This window comes from Salmo salar, chromosome ssa14, assembly GCF_905237065.1.
Source record: "Salmo salar chromosome ssa14, Ssal_v3.1, whole genome shotgun sequence".
NCBI classification, from domain to species: Eukaryota; Metazoa; Chordata; class Actinopteri; order Salmoniformes; family Salmonidae; genus Salmo; species Salmo salar.
In genome coordinates this window covers 45,777,222-45,800,612 of record NC_059455.1, presented here as the reverse complement: position 1 = coordinate 45,800,612, position 23,391 = coordinate 45,777,222, and the positions used below count along the sequence as shown (strand labels likewise).

Sequence of the window (23,391 nt, the reverse complement as noted above, 5' to 3'; positions counted from 1 at the left end):
GAATACTTTTTTATTTAATCCATTTTAGAATAAGGTTTTAACATAACATGTGGAATGGAAAAAGTCAAGGGGTCTGAATACTTTCCCAATGCACTGTATCTACAACATGTTATCATGTGTATGTGAGTGTCTCTGCTTGTCTCTTCACAGTCCCCTGTTCCATAAGGTGTATTTTCATCTGTTTTTTTAAAACGGATTCTACTTCTTGCATCAATTACCTGATGTGGAATAGAGTTCCATGTAGTCATGGCTCTATGTAGTACTGTGCGCCTCCCATAGTCTGTTCTGGACTTGATTGTGAAGAGACCTCTGGTGGCATGTCCTGTGGGGTATGCATGCGTGTCTGAGCTGTGTGCTAGTAGTTTAAAAACAGACAGCTCGGTACATTCAGCATGTCAACACTTCTTACAAAAACAGGCAATCTCTCCTCCATGTTGAGCCATGAGAGATTGACATGCATATTATTCATGTTAGTTCTCCGTGTACATTTAAGGCTCAGCCGTGCTGTCCTGTTCTGAGCTAACTGTAATTTCCTGAGGTCCCTCTGTGGCACCTGACCACACGACTGAACAGTAGTCCAGGTGTGACAAAACTAGACCCTGTAGGACCTGTCTTGTTGATAGTGCTGTTAAGAAGGTAGAGCAGCGCTTTATTATGGACAGACTTCTCCCCATTTTAGCTATTGTTGTATCAATATGTTTTGACCATGACAGTTTACAATCCAGGGTTACTCCAAGCAGTTTAGTCACCTCAACTTGCTCAATTTCCACACGATGTTTTACAAGATTTAGTTGAGGTTTAGGGTTTAGTGAATGATTTGTCCCAAATACAATGCTTTTAGTTTTGGAAATATTTAGGACTAACATTCCTTGCCACCCTCTCTGAAACTAACTGCAGCTCTTTGTTAAGTGTTGCAGTGATTTCATTCGCTGTAGTAGCTGATGTGTACAGTGTTGAGTCATTCGCATACTCAAAGCCAGTGGCATGTTATTTGTAAAGATTTTTAAAAAGTAAGGGGCCGAGACAGCTGCCCTGGGGAATTCCTTACTCTACTTGAATTATGTTGGAGAGGCTTCCATTAAAGAACACCCTCTGTGTTCTGTTAGACAGCTAACTCTTTTTCCATAATATAGCAGGGGGTGCAAAGCCATAACATGTTTGCCGATCGGTTGTGTAGCCAGACTTATTTGCCATTCGTTTGCCTCATCCCTCTCAACCATAACATTTCTCAATTCCTCATCAATCCATTAACAGTTTTTACAGTCATTTTATTAATGGCTGCATGCTTATTAGTAACTGGAATAAGCAATTTCATAAATGTGTCAAGTGCAGCGTTTGGTTGCTCCTCACTTCACACCAACAAATATTCTTAACATCATCAACATTAGAATCACTACAAAACGTATTGTATGACTTCTTATACACTATACTAGGCCCAGCCTTTGGAACTTTGGTTTTCCTAGATATGGCTACTATATTGTGATCACTACATCCTATGGATTTGGATACTGCTTGAAAGTAAATTTCTGCAGCATCAGTAAAAAAAAAAGTGATCAATACATGTTGATGATTTCATTCCTGTGCTGTTTGTAACTACCCTAGTAGGTTGACTGATAACCTGATCCAGGTTGTAGGTTGAACCTGAAGCCATATTACTTCAACAGTATTTTGCCACAAACACACAGGACTACTCTCCTGCTCAGGGAAGTCTCCCACGAGAAAGATGTTTAGATCAATTCACATCTTCGTAATGAGTTTTGCCATGTCGGTTATATCACTTAAATATTAAGAGCAGGAACAGTAATCGCCTTGATGACAGCTTTGCACACTCTTGGCATTCTCTCAACCAGCTTCATGAGGTAGTCAACTGGAATGGATTTCAATTAACAGGTGTGCCTTGTTAAAAGTTAATTTGTGGAATTTCTTTCCTTCTTAATGCGTTTGAACCAATCAGTGTTGTTGTGACAAGGTATGGCTATGGCAAGATCAGCTCAAATAAGCAAAGAGAAACGACAGTCCATCATTACTTTAAGACATGAAGGTCAGTCAATTCGGGAAATTTCAAGAACTTTGAAAGTTTCTTCAAGTGCAGTCACAAAAACCATCAAGCGCTATGATGAAACTGGGTCTCATGAGGACCGCCACAGAAAAGGAAGACCCAGAGTTACCTCTGCTGCAGAGGATAAGTTCATTAGAGTTACCAGCCTCAGAAATTGCAGCCCAAATAAATGCTTCACAGAGTTCAAGTAACAGACACATCTCAACTGTTCAGAGGAAACTACGTGAATCAGGCCTTCATGGTTGAATTGCTGCAAAGAAACCACTACTAAAGGACACCAATAAGAAGGAGAGACTTGCTTTGGCCAAGAAACACGAGCAATGGACATTATCCAGTGGAAATCTGTCCTTTGGTCAGTCCAAATTTGAGATTTTTGGTTCTAACCGCCATGTCTTTGTGCGACGCAGAGTAGGTGAACGGATGATCTCCGCATGTTTGGTTCCCACCGTGAAAGGGGTGAGAGCCACACAGGCAAAGGGTGGCTACTTGGAAGAATCTTAAATCTAAAATATATTTTGATTTGTTTAACACTTTTTTGGTTACTACATGATTGTATGTGTTATTTCATAGTTCTGATGTCTTCACTATTATTCTACAATGTAGAAAATAGTAGAAATAAAGATAAACCCTTGAATGAGTAGGTGTGTCCAAACTGTTGACTGATACTGTATCTCAAAATTAACTTGTTAGATTTTTCTTATTTTCAGACATTTTGTTTTGAACAATATTTACATTTTAGTCATTTAGCAGACACTCTTATCCAGAGCGACTTACAGTAGTGAATGCATACATTTCATTAAAAAAATTCTCCGTACTGGTCCCCCGTGGGAATTGAACCCACAACCCTGGCATTGAAAACACCATGCTCTACCAATTGAGCCACACGGGACTAGCCTACTCTTCAAACACATCGAATTTCCAGAGCTCTATGGTACTTGTAATGATATTACCCATTTTACACACAGTAATTGACGTTATAGGTCAATAACCAATCACAGGCCTCCTTTAGGATTGCACATTTAGCAAACCACCAGCAGAGGGAGTTCCCTTTGAAATCCATTTACCATTCACTGTGCTGGTGGTCACACAATTTCAGAATTAGCAGAGAGCCCACTCTGGAAAGGTAATGGACTTGTACAGTATATTGTTTCAAACAATATGTCTTAAAATGAACAAAATAAAAAAATATATATTTTTAGATATTCATATAGTTTAATGTTGAATACATTCATGTAAAAAATTGTATTTCAGAATCTAGATATACTCCATACTTGAGAACAGATTATACCACCTAGATTTGGTCCTACGTAGAAACATTTGAAATGGTGTTTTTAACATTGGATAAAAGTAGAGACTCAGAGCTATAAAATGGTATATCATACACCACAGTGGAGGAACAATGGGAAAGTAATTCTGCTTTGAAAGTTGATCAACTTGTATCCCCACTTTTGAGAAAATGGCCCGTGAATGTTTTGGTACTACTACTGGAGAGCTCTTCTTTGTCTCCACCCATTCAGTATCATTCACACCCACTTAAGCTTTAGCCCCACCCATCTCTTTAAGGATTCACATGTGAAGCCATGTGCTAAACAGAGTGAGTAAGATAGTGTAGTAAACAACCAAAGATTTCAAGACTAAAAGTGATGAAAGTACAAGCAAAAAGTAGTAGTAAAAATACACTTTATCTAGTCCTTGTCCTATATCCTAATCTGACTTTGGTGCAGGTCATGTCGTTCTTCACATTACCGTCTCTTATCAGGGCACAAGGCGAGGCCCAGATACAGACACAGGAGACAGATGGTTGGAGTCTTACAATGTTTATTAATCCAAAGGGGTAGGCAAGAGAATAGTAGTGGACAGGCAAAAAGGTCAAAACCAGATCAAAGCCCAGGAGGTACAACAGAGTGGCAGACAGCCTCGTGGTCAAGGCAGGCAGGTACAGAGTCCAGAAACAGGCAAGGACTAGAAAAAGGAGAATAGCAAAAGGAGTACGCTGGTTGACTTAACTAAACATACAAGATGAACTGGAAACACAGGGTTAAATACACTGGGAAGAATAAGACCTGGAGGGGGTGGAGACAATCACAATGAACAGGTGAAACAGATCAGGGCGTGACAGTCTCTGGTAAACAAACACTATATCATATAAAATATATAGCTGTGGCTCAAATACTCAGACTAACCGCACTAACCATACTATTTGTGATATAAATAGAGTATATGATATGCTTATTGGTCATGTTAACACACAGCTTAATTTTTCCGTGCTAGGGGATTTGATACTGTACTGTAGATGGTGTAACCAGATGGCTGATAGGGTAGAGTATGACTGAGTCACAAATGTCACCCTATTCCCTATGTAGTGCACTACTCCTAACCAGGGCCCATAGAGCTCTCATCAAAAGTAGTGCACTATGTAGGGAATAGGGTGACATTTGGGACGCAGATTCGGGTGGGCAGACCGGGACAAGCCACTGTGTATGGCGGCCAAATATATTCATCACTTTCACTCCTCCACCAATTAGGAACTGTTTCCCTTTCGAATACAAGGGATATTTAGTATAAATGTTAAAATACCACAAACTACGTATTAAAGTGCAATTCAAAACATATATTAAAAAGAGCAGCCCAGGTCTGAACTTAAATCACCAATGTGTTTACAAGGCTTTTCCAGTGTCTAAGTGCCTAATTCCTTCCCAGTCTGAGAACCTAGGTGGGCTGGGAACATTAGAAATCATTTGTCAGAGAACCTAGGTGGGCTAGGAACATTAGAAATCAGTTGTCTGAGAACCTAGGTGGGCTAGGAACATTAGAAATCAGTTGTCTGAGAACCTAGGTGGGCTAGGAACATTAGAAATCAGTTGTCTGAGAACCTAGGAGTGGCTAGGAACATTAGAAATCAGTTGTCTGAGAACCTAGGTGGGCTGGGAACATTAGAAATCAGTTGTCTGAGAACCTAGGTGGGCTGGGAACATTAGAAATCACTTGTCTGAGAACCTAGGTGGGCTAGGAACATTAGAAATCAGTTGTCTGAGAACCTAGGAGTGGCTAAGAACATTAGAAATCAGTTGTCTGAGAACCTAGGTGGGCTAGGAACATTAGAAATCAGTTGTCTGAGAACCTACGTGGGCTAGGAACATTAGAAATCAGTTGTCTGAGATATATCCCAAAACTCAGATATTCAACAGAAAGATAATAAAAAATAAGATATGAAACTGCAACCTGCAAGTATCCTATCATAAACTAGCCTATGCTTAAGTGTGTTCAACAGATTGCGACACAGGACATCTCACCCTTTACCTGTAAACATGTAATCTCTCCATTGATGACATCATCTCTCCGTTGGTTCAAGTGACCTTTGACCTTACCAACTGTATGACTAATATGAAGTTAACATGGTCTCCTCCTAGCCAGGCAGTAACTAATATAAAGTTAACATGGTCTCCTCCTAGCCAGGCAGTAACTAATATGAAGTTAACATGGTCTCCTCCAAGCCAGTCAGTAACTAATATGAAGTGAACCTGTTATGGATAGGGGGCAGTATTTTCACAGCCGGATAAAAAACATACCCGATTTAATCTGATTATTACTCCTGCCCAGAAACTAGAATATGCATATAATTATTAGCTTTGGATAGAAAACACTCCAAAGTTTCTAAAACTGTTTGAATGGTGTCTGTGAGTATAACAGAACTCATTTGGCAGGCCAAAACCTGAGAAGATTCTGTACAGGAAGTACCCTGTCTGACCATTTCTTGGCCTTCTTTGCCATCTCTATCCATTACAAAGGATCTCTGCTGTTACGTGACACTTCCTACGGCTCACATGGGCTCTCAGAAGGCGGCAAAAAGCTGAATCGTGGCTTTGCAGGCTCTGGTTGAAACAAAGTAGCGCGTTTGGGTTGTGGCTGGTTACAGTACTGTGAGACTCAGGCTCGTGCCCGCGTCGACCGAATGCTTTGTTTTCTTTCCTCTGTTTACCGAAACGCAGATTCCCGGTCGGAATATTATCGCTTTTTTATGAGAAAAATGGCATAAAAATTGATTTTAAACAGCGGTTGACATGCTTCGAAGTACGGTAATGGAATATTTAGAAATCTTTTGTCACGAATTGCGCCATGCTAGTAACCCTGATTTACCATTTCGGATAGTGTCTAGAACGCACGAACAAAACGCCGCTGTTTGGATATAACGATGGATTATTTTGGACCAAACCAACATTTGTTATTGAAGTAGCAGTCCTGGGAGTGCATTCTGACGAAGACAACAAAGGTAATCAAACTTTTGTAATAGTAAATCTGACTTTGGTCAGGGCTAAACTTGGTCGGTGTCTAAATGGCTAGCCGTGATGGCTGGGCTATCTACTGAGAATATTGCAAAATGTGCTTTCACCGAATAGCTATTTTAAAATCGGACATATCGAGTGCATAGAGGAGTTCTGTATCTATAATTCTTAAAATAATTGTTATGTTTTTTGTGAACGTTTATCGTGAGTAATTTATTAAATTCACCGGATGCATGTTAGGGGGTATGCTAGTTCTGAACGTCACATGCTAATGTAAAAAAGCTGGTTTTTGATATAAATATGAACTTGATTGAACAAAACATGCATGGATTGTATAACATAATGTCCTAGGGTTGTCATCTGATGAAGATCATCAAAGGTTAGTGCTGCATTTAGCTGTGGTTTTGTTTTTGTGACATTATATGCTAGCTTGAAAAATGGGTGTCTGATTATTTCTGGCTGGGTACTCTGCTGACATAATGTAATGTTTTGCTTTCGCTGTAAAGCCTTTTTGAAATCGGACAGTGTGGTTAGATTAACGAGAGTCTTGTCTTTAAAATGCTGTAAAATAGTCATATGTTTGAAAAATGGAAGTTTTCGGATTTTAAAGGAGTTTGTATTTCGCGCCACGCCCATCATTGGATATTGGAGCAGGTGTTCCACTAGCGGAACGTCTAGATGTACATGGTCTCCTCCTAGCCAGGCAGTAACTAATATGAAGTTAACATGGTCTCCTCCAAGCCAGTCAGTAACTAATATGAAGTTAACATGGTCTCCTCCAAGCCAGTCAGTAACTAATATGAAGTTAACCTCTATGGGCTAGGTGGGACGCTTGCGTCCCACCTACTCAACAGCCAGTTGAATCCTGTGGCGCGTTATTCAAATACCTTAGATATGCTATTACTTCAATTTTTCAAAAATATGACTATTTTACACCATTTTAAAGATAAGACTCTCGTTAATCTAACCACACTGTCCGATTTCAAAAAGGCTTTACAACGAAAGCAAAACATTAGATTATGTCAGCAGAGTACCCAGCCAGAAATAATCAGACACCCATTTTTCAAGCTAGCATATAATGTCACATAAACCCAAACCAAAGCTAAATGTAGCACTAACCTTTGATGATCTTCATCAGATGACAACCCTAGGACATTATGTTATACAATACATGCATGTTTTGTTCAATCAAGTTCATATTTATATCAAAAACCAGCTTTTTACATTAGCATGTGACTAGCATGTGACTAGCATTCCCACCGAACACTGCCGGTGAATTTACTAAATTACTCACGATAAACGTTCACAAAAAGCATAACAATTATTTTAAGAATTATAGATACAGAACTCCTCTATGCACTCGATATGTCCGATTTTAAAATAGCTTTTCGGTGAAAGCACATTTTGCAATATTCTCAGTAGATAGCCCGGCATCACAGGGCTAGCTATTTAGACACCCAGCAAGTTTAGCACTCATCAAAGTCAGATTTACTTAAAGAAAAATGTTATTACCTTTGTTGTCTTCGTCAGAATGCACTCCCAGGACTTCTACGTCAATAACAAATGTTGGTTTGGTCCAAAATAATCCATTGTTATATCCAAACAGCGGCGTTTTGTTCGTACGTTCTAGACACTATCTTAAAGGGTAAATAAGGGTGGCGAGCATGGCGCAATTCGTGACAAAAAAAATCTAAATATTCCATTACCGTACTTCGAAGCATGTCAACCGCTGTTTAAAATCAATTTTTTTGCAATTTTTCTCATAAAAAAGCGATAATATTCCGACCGGGAATCTGCTTTTAGGTAAACAGACAAAGGAAAAGAAAGCATTCGGTCGAAGCGGGCACGCGCCTAAGCCCATAGTACTCTGAGTGGCCACTTGCCAAAAGCGATAAAGTGTTTCAGCCAGAGCCTGCCTCGATATCGTTCAGCTTTTTCCCGGGCTCTGAGACCCTATGGAAGCCGTAGGAAGTGTCACGTTATTGCACAGATCCTGAGTCTTCAATAAAAAGAGCCAAGATGAAACACTACTTCTCAGACAGGCCACTTCCTGCTTGAAATCTTCTCAGGTTTTGGCCTGCCATATGAGTTCTGTTATACTCACAGACACCATTCAAACAGTTTTAGAAACTTTAGGGTGTTTTCTATCCAAAGCCAATAATTATATGCATATTCTAGTTACTGGGCAGGAGTAGTAACCAGATTAAATCGGGTACGTTTTTTATCCAGCCGTGTCAATACTGCCCCCTAGCCCTAACAGGTTAACATGGTCTCATCCAAGCCAGGCAGTAACTAATATGAAGTTAACATGGTCTCCTCCAAGCCAGGCAGTAACTAATATGAAGTTAACATGGTCTCCTCCTAGCCAGGCAGTAACGGACATGACATGTCACATGACCTCTCTATATTGATACATAACATGTTATAATATAATATAACAGAACAGGACAAGGTGACATAGGCAACATACATATACTTCTCTGTCCATAACATGTAGCTTCCAATGTTATAACAATAACATAACATGGCTAAACTCTGGCCATAACACGTAGCTTCCAATGTTATAACAATAACATAACATGGCTAAACTCTGGCCATAACACGTAGCTTCCAATGTTATAACAATAACATAACATGGCTAAACTCTGGCCATACCGCGTAGCTTCCAATGTTATAACAATAACATAACATGGCTAAACTCTGGCCATAACACGTAGCTTCCAATGTTATAACAATAACATAACATGGCTAAACTCTGGCCATAACACGTAGCTTCCAATGTTATAACAATAACATAACATGGCTAAACTCTGGCCATAACACGTAGCTTCCAATGTTATAACAATAACATAACATGGCTAAACTCTGGCCATAACACGTAGCTTCAGCAGAGCCAACACCAGGAAAAACACATTCAACTAGAAGGTGACTCTGTAAGGTTGGATAAAAGCAAAAAAACACCCGTCTCCAAAATAAGCTGTCCTAGGCCTAACCCTACTCCAAAGAAAAATAGGCTTACAACTCTAATTCCAAGAGGAAATCTGCCACTGTTCTTGATGTGTTAATGTGAGCTTCCATTACGCTCGTCGTGTAATCCAACCGTTTCCTGTCCTGTCTACTTCTCAGGACTGTGGAAGTTTTCATTTCCAATTTTCTACACCGTCCACATTACTACTCTACTGAACTATACTCCTCAACAGTCACGGCCAGATGACCTCACACACAGGCCCTGGCTGGAATATAAACATACAACAGACATAAAATAAACATTATATTAACCTTTACAGAGCTGAGAGAAGCAAAAGATTCACACACACACACACTAACGTTGCAACGAGTAAAGTGAAAATTTCCTATGCATCGCATGTAACAACCAAAGTGTTACTAAGGGTTGTGAAAGACACTAGTCGGTAACCTGACCTTACAATCTGCCTGGACAGCAGTGAGAGCGCTGGGGGTCAGAGAGGGCCTATAGGAGGCCAGAAGGGGACCACCTGCTCCTACAAAACATCAGTCCAAAGCTATGCACACTCTCTCTCTCACTCCCCCCCGACTCCTCTAATGACAGAATGGTTAGTACAGACCCCCCCCCCCCCCAACTCCTCTAATGACAGAATGGTTAGTACAGAACAGTACAGACCCCCCCCCCAACTCCTCTAATGACAGAATGGTTAGTACAGACCCCCCCTCTAATGACAGAATGGTTAGTACAGACCCCCCCCAACTCCTCTAATGACAGAATGGTTAGTACAGACCCCCCCCCAACTCCTCTAATGACAGAATGGTTAGTACAGACCCCCCTCCAACTCCTCTAATGACAGAATGGTTAGTACAGACCCCCCCCCAACTCCTCTAATGACAGAATGGTTAGTACAGACCCCCCCTCTAATGACAGAATGGTTAGTACAGACCCCCCCAACTCCTCTAATGACAGAATGGTTAGTATAGACCCCCAACTCCTCTAATGACAGAATGGTTAGTACAGACCCCCCAACTCCTCTAATGACAGAATGGTTAGTACAGGCCCCCCCAACTCCTCTAATGACAGAATGGTTAGTACAGACCCCCCCCCCAACTCCTCTAATGACAGAATGGTTAGTACAGACCCCCCCCCAACTCCTCTAATGACAGAATGGTTAGTACAGACCCCCCCCAACTCCTCTAATGACAGAATGGTTAGTACAGACCCCCCCCCAACTCCTCTAATGACAGAATGGTTAGTACAGAACAGTAGAGACCCCCCCCCCCAACTCCTCTAATGACAGAATGGTTAGTACAGACCCCCCCCCAACTCCTCTAATGACAGAATGGTTAGTACAGACCCCCCCCAACTCCTCTAATGACAGAATGGTTAGTACAGACCCCCCCCAACTCCTCTAATGACAGAATGGTTAGTATAGACCCCCCCAACTCCTCAAATGACAGAATGGTTAGTACAGAACAGTACAGACCCTCCCAACTCCTCTAATGACAGAATGGTTAGTACAGACCCCCCCTCTAATGACAGAATGGTTAGTATAGACCCCCCCAACTCCTCAAATGACAGAATGGTTAGTACAGAACAGTACAGACCCTCCCAACTCCTCTAATGACAGAATGGTTAGTACAGACCCCCCCCAACTCCTCTAATGACGGAATGGTTAGTACAGACCCCCCCAACTCCTCTAATGACAGAATGGTTAGTACAGACCCCCCCAACTCCTCTAATGACAGAATGGTTAGTACAGACCCCCCCAACTCCTCTAATGACAGAATGGTTAGTACAGACCCCCCCAACTCCTCTAATGACAGAATGGTTAGTACAGACCCCCCCCAACTCCTCTAATGACAGAATGGTTAGTACAGACCCCCCCCAACTCCTCTAATGACAGAATGGTTAGTACAGACCCCCCAACTCCTCTAATGACAGAATGGTTAGTACAGACCCCCCCCAACTCCTCTAATGACAGAATGGTTAGTACAGACCCCCCAACTCCTCTAATGACAGAATGGTTAGTACAGAACAGTACAGACCCCCCCCCCAACTCCTCTAATGACAGAATGGTTAGTACAGACCCCCCCCCAACTCCTCTAATGACAGAATGGTTAGTACAGACCCCCCCTCTAATGACAGAATGGTTAGTACAGACCCCCCCCCAACTCCTCTAATGACAGAATGGTTAGTACAGAACAGTACAGACCCCCCCCACACACACTGTCATGACTTCATGTTGTGTGTGTGTGTGTGTGTGTGTGTGTGTGTGTGTGTGTGTGTGTGTGTGTGTGTGTGTGTGTGTGTGTGTGTGTGTGTGTGTGTGTGTGTGTGTGTGTGTACATGCCTCTCATTATTTTATGCATTCAACACAGCAACTCCAGCCTTTAGAATAAAACACTTCCTCATCACATGATGAGCGCTGGTGTGCGTCGTGTCCATGGTGACACACAGGGAAGTGTGTAAGTCAGGCCGTGCAGCCTTCAGGTCAGCTCCAGATGGAACTGGTATTTCAGGTGTCCTGCAGGACTTAATGGCAGCAAGGTTATGTCTGTTCTCTCACTCCATCTATGGTATATTAGTTCAAAATGAAGTCTCGTTTCTGTTTGTGTAGCCCTTCATCAGTCTACTGCATTAATCTACTGCATCAGGCTACTGCATCAGGCTACTGAATCAGTCTACTGCATTAATCTACTATATAGTCTACTGTATCAGGCTACTGCATCAGGCTACTGTATAGGCTACTGCATCAGGCTACTGCATCAGGCTACTATATAGTCTACTGCATCAGGCTACTGTATAGGCTACTGCATCAGGCTACTGCATCAGGCTACTGCATCAGGCTACTATACAGTCTACTGCATCAGGCTACTGCATCAGGCTACTGTATAGGCTACTGTATCAGGCTACTGAATCAGGCTACTGCATCAGGCTACTGTATATGCTACTGAATCAGGCTACTGTATCAGGCTACTATATAGGCTACTGCATCAGGCTACTGAATCAGTCTACTGCATCAGGCTACTGTATATGCTACTGAATCAGGCTACTGTATCAGGCTACTATATAGGCTACTGCATCAGGCTACTGAATCAGTCTACTGCATTAATCTACTATATAGTCTACTGTATCAGGCTACTGCATCAGGCTACTGTATAGGCTACTGCATCAGGCTACTGCATCAGGCTACTGTATAGGTTACTGAATCAGGCTACTGCATCAGTCTACTGCATTAATCTACTATATAGTCTACTGTATCAGGCTACTGTATAGACTACTGCATCAGTCTACTGCATCAGGCTACTGTATAGGCTACTGAATCAGGCTACTGCATCAGTCTACTGCATTAATCTACTATATAGTCTACTGTATCAGGCTACTGTATAGACTACTGCATCAGTCTACTGCATCAGGCTACTGTATAGGCTACTGTATCAGGCTACTGTATCAGGCTACTGCATCAGGCTACTGCATCAGTCTACTGCATTAATCTACTATATAGTCTACTGCATCAGGTTACTATATAGTCTACTGCATCAGGCTACTGTATCAGGCTACTGCATCGGGCTACTGCATTAATCTACTATATAGACCACTGTATCAGGCTACTATATAGGCTACTGCATCAGTCTACTGCATCAGTCTACTATAGCAATCTACCGCATTAGTCTACTATATAGTCTACTGTATAAGGCTACTGAATCAGGCTACTATATAGTCTACTGAATCAGGCTACTGTATCAAGCTACTGTATCAGTCTACTATATAGACTACTGAATCAGGCTACTGTATCAAGCTACTGTATAAGTTTACTATATAGACTACTTAATCAGGCTACTGTATCAGGCTACTATATAGTCTACTGAATCAGGCTACTGTATCAGTCTACTATATAGACTACTGAATCAGGCTACTGTATCAATCTACTATATAGTCTACTGAATCAGGCTACTGTATCAGTCTAATATATAGACTACTGAATCAGGCTACTGTAACAGGCTACTGAATCAGGCTACTGTAACAGGCTACTGAATCAGGCTACTGTAACAGACTACTGTATCAGTATACTGTATCAGGTTATAGTAACAGGCTACAGTAACAGGCTACTGAATCAGGCTACTGTATTAGTATACTGAATCAGGCTACTGTATCGGGCTACTGTATTATTATACTGTATCAGGCTACTGTATTAGTATACTGAATCAGGCTACTGTATCGGGCTACTGTAACAGGCTACTGTATTATTATACTGTATCAGGCTACTGAATCAGGTTACTGTATCAGGCTACTGTATTAGTATACTGTAACAGGCTACTGTATTAGTATACTGTATCAGTATGTGTGTGCGTAATATACACTACATGACTAATAATGTGTGGACACCTGCTCATCGAACATCTCATTCCAAAATCATGGGCATTAATATGGAGTTGGTCCCCCCCTTTGCTGCTATAACAGCCTCCACTCTTCTGAGAAGGCTTTCCACTAGATGTTAGAACATTGCTGTGGGGACTTACTTCCATTCAGCCACAAGAGCATTAGTAAGGTCGGACACTGATGTTGCGCGATTAGACCTGGCTTGCAGTCGGCATTCCAATTCATCCCAAAGGTGTTCGCGATGGGGTTGAGGTCAGGGATTTGTGCAGCCCAGTCAAGTTCTTCCACACCAATGGCGGCGAGCTCACGCTTGGCATTGCGCATGGTGATCTTAGTTTTGTGTGCGGCTGATCGGCCATGAAAACCCATTTCATGAAGCTCCCAACGAACAGTCTTGGTGTTGGCGTTACTTCCAAAGGCAATATAGGACGCAGTAGTGAGTGTCGCAACCGAGGACAGACGATTTTTAATGCCCCACGCGCATCAGCGCTCGACGGTCCCGTTCTGTGAGCTTGTGTGGCCTAGCACTTCGCGGCTGAGCCGTTGTTGTTCCTAGATGTTTCCACTTCACAATAACAGAAATTACAGTTGACCGGGGAGGCTCTAGCGGGGCAGAAATTTGACAAACTGACTTGTTGGAAAGGTGGTATCCTATGACAGTGCAAAGTTGAATGTCACAGAGCTCTTCAGTACAGGCCAAATTCTACTGCCAATGTTTGTCTATGGAGATTGCATGGCTGTGTGCTCGATTTTATACATCTGTCAGCAACAGGTGTGGTTGAAATAGCCAAATCCACTAATTTTAAGGGTGTCCACATACTTTTGTATATATAGTCTACACGTGCCTTCAAGGTTTTGTATTTAGTCTAGCCGTCGTCATCGTGTCAGCTAATGGGAATCCTAATCAAATAAAATATCCTTTCAGACAGACAGAGATGCAAAGCTCTCTCCTTCAGTCCTATCGGCCCTCTGTATATAGGCTAAGATCCCTGGCATCAATAATCCAGTCTGACGCGGAGCAGATGGTCTCAAGGAGAGCCTGTCACTATGTCTCACCACTCTGCCCACCATGAAGACTGAAGACAGTAAACAAGAAGTGACACCTGTGATAGTCCATACATCTCCCTTCCCTCCACGTCTCCCTCCCTCTCTCCTCCCCTGTGATAGTCCATACATCTCCCTTCCCTCCACGTCTCCTTCCCTCTCTCCTCCCCTGTGATAGTCCATACATCTCCCTTCCCTCCACGTCTCCCTCCCTCTCTCCTCCCCTGTGATAGTCCATACATCTCCCTTCCCTCCACGTCTCCTTCCCTCTCTCCTCCCCTGTTGATAGTCCATACATCTCCCTTCCCTCCACATCTCCCTCCCTCTCTCCTCCCCTGCGAGACTGATTCAAGACCGAGACCGGGAGGGGGGACCAGGGGTTTGAGACCGAGTCAAGACAGAGACCGGGAGGGGGGACCAGGGGTTTGAGTCCGAGTCAAGACAGAGACCGGGAGGGGGGACCAGGGGACTGTGACCGAGTCAAGACAGAGACCGGGAGGGGGGACCAGGGGTCCGAGACCGAGTCAAGATCAAGACCGGGAGGGTGGACCAGGGGCCCGAGACCGAGTCAAGACCGAGACCGGGGACCAGGGGTTCGAGACCGAGTCAAAACAGAGACCGGGAGGGGGGACCAGGGGTCCGAGACCGAGTCAAGACCAAGACCGGGAGGGGGGACCAGGGGCCCGAGACCGAGTCAAGATCAAGACCGGGGACCAGGGGTTGAGACCGAGTCAAGACTGAGACCGGGACGGGGGACCAGGGGTGTGAGACCGAGTCAAGACCAAGACCGGGAGGGGGGACCAGGGGCCCGAGACCGAGTCAAGATCAAGACCGGGGACCAGGGGTTGAGACCGAGTCAAGACCGAGACCGGGAGGGGAGACCAGGGGTTTCGAGACCGAGTCAAGACAGAGACTGGGGACCAGGGGTGTGAGACCGAGTCAAGACCGAGACCGGGAGGGGGGACCAGGGGTGCGAGAACGAGTCAAGACAGAGACCGGGAAGGGGGACCAGGGTACGAGACCGAGTCAAGACCATGATTGTAATTTTGTCAAATCACCATAATAAGAGTTGAAAATGTCCAGTATTTCTGTGTTCATATTTCTGAACAACATCTGGATTCTTTAGACATTCCGAATAGTGAATCAAAATGCATGTTGAGGGAAAATAAAGACAAATAAGTTTACAAAAACGTATGGAAACTTCTGCCTTCTTGAAGGCCAACAGGTCACTGCGCAATAGCGAGCAGTAGTTTTCCCACGGTCTAGCTAGCTAGGTTTTGTTGTTGGCTAATTTGCGTTTTCCCACGGTCTAGCTAGCTAGGTTTTGTTGTTGGCTAATTTGCGTTTTGCCACGGTCTAGCTAGCTAGGTGTTGTTGTGGGCTAATTTGCGTTTTCCCATGGCCTAGCTAGCTAGGTTTCGTTGTTGGCTAATTTGCGTTTTCCCACGTTCTAGCTAGCTAGGTTTTGTTGTGGGCTAATTTGCATTTTCCCACGGTCTAGCTAGCTAGGTTTTGTTGTGGGCTAATTTGCATTTTCCCACGGTCTAGCTAGCTAGGTTTTCTTGTGGGCTAATTTGCGTTTTCCCACGGTATAGCTAGCTAGGTTTTGTTGTTGGTTAATTTGCAGCGGCTGCAGCAGGTGTTATCATAGCTTCTACCTTTTCAAGAATAACTTTGAACAAGAAGTTAAGTTTCAAATGATCGTCAACTGGTGAGTGGAACTGTGTTTTTTATTGTAGCGCGCTTTGCTTTTTTTCGCCATCTCTGAAAATAACTTGTGTGTGAAACATTGTTGCATTTAAAGTGGAACTGACAACGCTTTAGCAACATGGAATCTTATTAAAGTCCATTCATTTACACCCCCAGGAAGAATATGACAATTAAAAAATGTTTAAATAATCTGACCACTTAGATATGATCATTTTCACATTTTCATAAATTCTTAGAATGTTGGTAATGGTAATTACGTATACTAAGGCATTGGTGAAAATTCTATAGCAATATAGAGTGGGAAAGCGGCCGTGCGTTTGGACAATTAATAGACACTGCAGTAAATAAACCGAATATAAAAAATAAAATTTGTCTTGTCCAGGACCGGTGCGCTATAGCCAATCAGAGCTACAGTAGGCCTTTATACAAACAAGCCATTTGCCACACGGGCCTGCCATCATTCACTTTGAACACGCCCACCCACTGGGGATCCAGGCTCTGACAGAGCCACCCAATCAGACTGATGTGGTTTAAGCACTGTGGACTTAGACCATCAAAGTTGGTTGACAATTGCGCATCACAAATAGCCTACTAACCTACAACATTTCGGACTAAACTTTTTCAATACCTGGTTTGCATACCCATTGTTGCCTTAGTTAGCATTTACTGGCAGAAATCATAAGTTGAAACGTCTTTCCTACCCTAACGGCTACCGATGTCAATTTTCTGGGAGCTGTTCCATGCCAAAACCAGTTGAGCGCTGAACATTGTTGCCGCCTGCAGATGATATTCCGCTGTAACTAGGCTGTGTGCAGCGAGCATGTGAATATATTTCACGTGCTTTGCGATTGTGTAGGCTACTTTGTTCATGATTTCTCTATTGTACTACATCATTGATAAGTCGTATACCTCCACTACAATACTTTGATACGTATCAGTAGGGATTAAGAAGTGAGTATACGAAACGCCCACTGAAAAAAAAAAGTGGGTATATACAGTTTATACCTGCGTATACCCTCCACTATGCCACTGGACCTTTGTGTTTTACAAAAAGTTCTCTCTCCTACATGAGTGTGCTGGTATTTCGGTTGCTGTCCTTTCAGAATCACCAACCTGTCACACACTGAAGGCCTATAGGTTCTCCACTGAGCAAACATGTCTATAATATATAAGGCTGTTAAGATATTCATGTATCAACAAAGGAGTGTATATATATATATATATATATATATGGCTTGGCGAAGAGGTTTTATGCGCTGACTGAATGGAAGCTGATAAATATTCGTTTTTTTACTCCGCTGCTCTCGGCTGGTCTCCGAAATAAAGTCGTCACTATCCTGAGACAGAATCAAGACCGAGTACAAATGTATCCGAAACAGAGACAAGACCGAGACGCTCAATATGTGGTCTTGAGACCGGACTCGAGTACTACAACACTGGAGCAAAATAATCCAAATGGTTATTGTCATTAGCTGACTGCAGAAAGAGTTTGTGTGAACGCTCCAAAAGGACACAGTGTTCTGCTGTTCACTACTCCCACAGGGAAAAAACTACACAACTTCAGAAAACAAAGAGGGAGAGAAAAAAATAAAAACATTTCTCAGCCTCCACATTGTCTCATAAACTATGACCTGCATCTCCCACAACACCCACACTGAAATGCCAACGGTCCTGTGCCACCTTGTACGACCCAAGCAAAATGTCAAAACATGCAGGATTAGTTGAGACATTGTGCTTGGTGGCCACAATGCTGGGCACAGTGGTAAGGGTTAGCCATAGGGGGCCTAGTAAAGTAGATCACATCGGACATGCTAGATGGTAGCACGGCAAGGTTCACAGAGGACACAATAAGAAAGGAGGAGAAAGAGAAAAGGAGGACAAAATGCTAAAAGGCAGTTCCAGTGTCTGTGAATCTTCTGCTCCATCTTAGTACTGAAACCCCAAAACAACCAAACTAGAACAGGAAGTTAACATGGTGATTCAGACCAACCAACCTGGAACAGGAAGTTAAGATGGTGATTCAGACCAACCAACCTGGAACAGGAAGTTAACATGGTGATTCAGACCAACCAACCTGGAACAGGAAGTTAAGATGGTGATTCAGACCAACCAACCTGGAACAGGAAGTTAAGATGGTGATTCAGACCAACCAACCTGGAACAGGAAGTTAACATGGTGATTCAGACCAACCAACCTGGAACAGGAAGTTAAGATGGTGATTCAGACCAACCAACCTGGAACAGGAAGTTAACATGGTGATTCAGACCAACCAACCTGGAACAGGAAGTTAACATGGTGATTCAGACCAACCAACCTGGAACAGGAAGTTAAGATGGTGATTCAGACCAACCAACCTGGAACAGGAAGTTAAGATGGTGATTCAGACCAACCAACCTGGAACAGGAAGTTAACATGGTGATTCAGACCAACCAACCTGGAACAGGAAGTTAAGATGGTGATTCAGACCAACCAACCTGGAACAGGAAGTTAAGATGGTGATTCAGACCAACCAACCTGGAACAGGAAGTTAAGATGGTGATTCAGACCAACCAACCTGGAACAGGAAGTTAAGATGGAGATCCACGGTGCGGGGGGGGGTGGGCTGAGTTTATTCTCTCCTAACTCTCCTAGGAAAAAAGGTATGATTTCATACTATCATTGAAAACCTTGAATCATTTTTAACATTTCATGTGAACATCCTATCGCTATAAGATCCTACCCTTTTCCTGATATGACAAATGTAAGCCAGGAAAAGGGACCAAAACCCATCAGCGAGTCAATTCATCGGAAAGGAATACAGGCCTTAGTCTGAAGCCAAATATAGAGCCAGTATTACATACATTAATACACAGTCTAAACACATGTTGTTGTTGTGTGTAGTGCTGCTGTTCTGTTGACACTCTCTCTATGTGGCTGCTTGACTGTCTGCCTACCTGCCTGCCTGCCCACCTGCCTACCTGCCTGTCCGCCCACCTGTCCACCTGTCCACCTGTCTGGGCTGATGCTCAGAGGAGGACAGGAGTGCTGAGGAAGGTAATTTACCTCTCAGCTCTCTGTGGGACTGTGACACTATATCATACTGTTCACTGCATAGTGCACTACTTCCCCATCTGGCTCTGGCTAAAAGTAGTGCACTATGTAGGGAATAGGGTGCTGTTTTAGATACACAGTGGGACTGTATCTCATACTGTAAAACATACACAACTTCTCTCTCTCTCTTTGAACGTCAACATGTCACTAGCTCTTTCGGCCGGGGCTCAACATTATAAAAGGTTTTCTGATAGACAAACAGCTTCCCCCTCCTAGGAATGACAGAATGTTTCACAAACAGCTTCCCCCTCCCAGGAATGACAGTTAGAATGTTTCACTAACAGCTTCCCCCTCCTAGGAATGACAGTTAGAATGTTTCCCTAACAGCTTCCCCCTCCTAGGAATGACAGTTAGAATGTTTCCCCAACAGCTTCCCCCTCCTAGGAATGACAGTTAGAATGTTTCCCTAACAGCTTCCCCCTCCCAGGAATGACAGTTAGAATGTTTCCCTAACAGCTTCCCCCTCCTAGGAATGACAGTTAGAATGTTTCACTAACAGCTTCCCCCTCCTAGGAATGACAGTTAGAATGTTTCACAAACAGCTTCCCCCTCCTAGGAATGACAGTTAGAATGTTTCCCTAACAGCTTCCCCCTCCTAGGAATGACAGTTAGAATGTTTCACTAACAGCTTCCCCCTCCTAGGAATGACAGTTAGAATGTTTCCCCAACAGCTTCCCCCTCCTAGGAATGACAGTTAGAATGTTTCCCCAACAGCTTCCCCCTCCTAGGAATGACAGTTAGAATGTTTCACTAACAGCTTCCCCCTCCTAGGAATGACAGTTAGAATGTTTCACTAACAGCTTCCCCCTCCTAGGAATGACAGTTAGAATGTTTCTCTAACAGCTTCACCCTCCTAGGAATGACAGTTAGAATGTTTCACTAACAGCTTCACCCTCCTAGGAATGACAGTTAGAATGTTTCACTAACAGCTTCACCCTCCTAGGAATGACAGTTAGAATGTTTCACTAACAGCTTCACCCTCCTAGGAATGACAGTTAGAATGTTTCACTAACAGCTTCACCCTCCTAGGAATGACAGTTAGAATGTTTCACCTAACAGTTTCTCCCTCCCAGGAATGACAGTTATTGAAACACTCTAGTAAGATGTCGCAAGGATAATGAAAGGGAAGTGGGAGGAGGAGTGGGGTGAGGGGGACAAACAGAGAGAGAGGGAGGGAGGAAGAGTGGGGTGAGAGGGGGACAAACAGAGAGAGAGAGGGAGGGAGGAGGAGTGGGGTGAGAGGGGGACAAACAGAGAGAGGGAGAGGGAGGGAGAGAGAGAGAGAGAGAGAGAGAGAGAGAGAGAGAGAGACTATGTTAGGGGAAGAGGAATACTGGTCACTGGGGGAACATTATGGTAGGAGGGGTGTTGGTACATTGACTTGACACCCTGGATAAATCTCTTAATGTGTCTAAATCCACATAGGAATGCGTAAAGATATGTCAGAGAGGAATGGGATCTGTGATTGCATTCTACTGCCCATAGAATGGCGTCACCGTTAGAGCTGTCACGGTCAAGGAATGTTGGATAGATATATACAGTATATATACACACACTCAGTCGCCAGTTTATTAGGTACACACATCTAGTACTGGGTCGGACCCCCCTTAACGTGTGCCAGGAAAACATTCCCCACACCATTACACCACCGCCACCAGCTTGTACCTTTGACACCAGGCATCCTGCCATGGGCTCATGCTGCTTAAGTCGGACCAGGCAATGTTCTTCCACTCCTGAATTGTCCATTGGTGTTGTTTCTGTGCCCACTGGAGCTGCTTCTTCTTGTTTTTAGCTGAGAGGAGTGGAACCCGATGTGGTCGTCTGCTGCAAAGAGCCAATCCATGACAAGGACCGACAAGTTGTGCGTTCCGAGATATAGTTCTGAGTACCACTGTTATACTGCACCGTTATTTGTCTGTTTGTGTTCCGCCTGTTAACTTGTATGATTCTTGCTGTTCTCCTTCGACCTCTGTCAACAACACGCTGTTTCGGTCCACAGGACTGCCGCTGACTGGATGATTTTTGTTTGTCACCATTCTCTAAAATGTCCTGGTACTTGGTAAAGTTCGTGATGCAGTAGACCTTAACAAGGGCTCCAGGACCAGTGGAAGGAAAATAGCCTCATCACATCAAAGATCCACCACCGTATTTTACAGTAGGTATGGGGTTCTTTTCTGTTCATGCATTCTCATTTCTACGCCAAACCCACCACTGGTGTGTGTGGCCAAAGAGCTCTATATTCATGTCATCTAAACAAATGAGTTTTCTAAAACTGCATTGGCACTGGGATAGGAGCCGGTGCTTTGGTCAGATGACATGAACATAGAGCTCTTCGGCCGTCTCAGGCCACGTTCTGTTAGATTACAGTACTAACCAGTAGCATGTTTAATATGAATAGGGCCAAGTCAGAACAGAGACTGGGGGCCCAAGCTCAAATGGCACCCTATTCCCTATATAGTGCACTACTTTTCACCAGAGTATGTGTCATAAATAGAACACTAAACAGGGAATAGGGTGCCATTTGGGTACGCAGAAAATGGTTAAAACGTCTCTCTGATTGTAATAACTCTTCAACAAGGCCCTCCAACACTACGACTGCTGATTGAAATCCTAGTGATTGTTCTGTTGTATAGAACATCTATATTTTCCTGCACATAGCCATGCTAGTCAAGCACCAGGCCAGAACGAAACAGATAGACAGGCGGAGGCGGAGGCTAGGCAGCAATTCTCACTCCAATTTCTTCTCTTCTCTTTTTCTTTTCCAAAGGGCCTCGTCTCATTTCAACGTGAATACAAATGACTTTTTCCATCTGAGAGGGTGGGTATTTAGGGCTGAAATACATTCCATCAAGACTCAACCAGGCATGATTAAGGCATGATTAAGGCAGAAGCACCGAATCCCTGGCCTTTATCTAAAGAGTTAAAGCTGTTGTAAGTCTATATCTTCTAAATAAGAGATGGGCCTTTAGGCTTAACCACAGAATTTAAATACAATTCATACATACACTAAAAGTATGTGGACACCTGTTCGTCCAACATCTCATTCCAAAATCATGGGCATTAATATGGAGTTGGTCCCCCTTTGCTGCTATAACAGCCTCCTCTCTTCTGGGAAGGCTTTCTACTAGATGTTGGAACATTACTGCAGGGACTTGCGTCCATTCAGCCACAAGAGTATTAGTGAGGTCGGGCACTGATGTTGGGCGATTAGGCCTGGCTCGCAGTCGGCGTTCTAATTCATCCCAAAGGGGTTTGATGAGGTTGAGGTCAAGGCTCTGTGTAGGCCAGTCAAGTTCTTCCACACCGATCTTGACAAACCATTTCTGTATGGACCTCGCTTTGTGCATGAGGGCATTGTCATGCTGAAACAGGAAAGGGCCTTCCCCAAACTGTTGCCACAAAGTTGGAAGCACAGAATCGTCTAGAATGTCATTGTATGCAGTAGTGTTAAGATTTTCCTTCACTGGAACTAAGGGGCCTGAACCATGAAAAACAGCCCCAGACCATTATTCCTCATCCACCAAACTTTACAGTTGGCATTATGCATTCAGGCAGGTAGTGTTCTCCTGGCACCCGCCAAACCTGATTCGTCCATCAGATGAATCACTCCAGAGGAGGCGTTTTCATTGCTCCAGAGTCCAATGGCGATTGCATGGTTGTGTGCTTGATTTTATACACCTGTCAGCAACGGGTGTGGCTGAAATAGCCAAATCCACTCATTTGAAGGGGTGTCCACATACAGTATATATACTTTTGCATATAAAGTGAATATTAGGAGTATGTTTTTTAAAAACTCTCTCTGTAGCACACTGGTGGACTGTCAGCTCTCAGACCTTTGTGATGAGGATGACACTGTA

General features: G+C 43.4%; 1 protein-coding gene and 1 non-coding gene across 2 annotated transcripts in view; both read right to left on the bottom strand.

The window, feature by feature from the left end:
- LOC106569653 (receptor-type tyrosine-protein phosphatase F) overlaps positions 1 to 23,391 on the bottom strand; it is a 469,500-nt gene that overhangs the window by 386,354 nt on the left and 59,755 nt on the right. The gene's annotated exons all lie outside the window — the stretch shown is intronic.
- Positions 2,876 to 2,949, bottom strand: trnae-uuc (transfer RNA glutamic acid (anticodon UUC)). Its single transcript has one exon. It is a non-coding gene; the product is annotated as a tRNA-Glu (tRNA).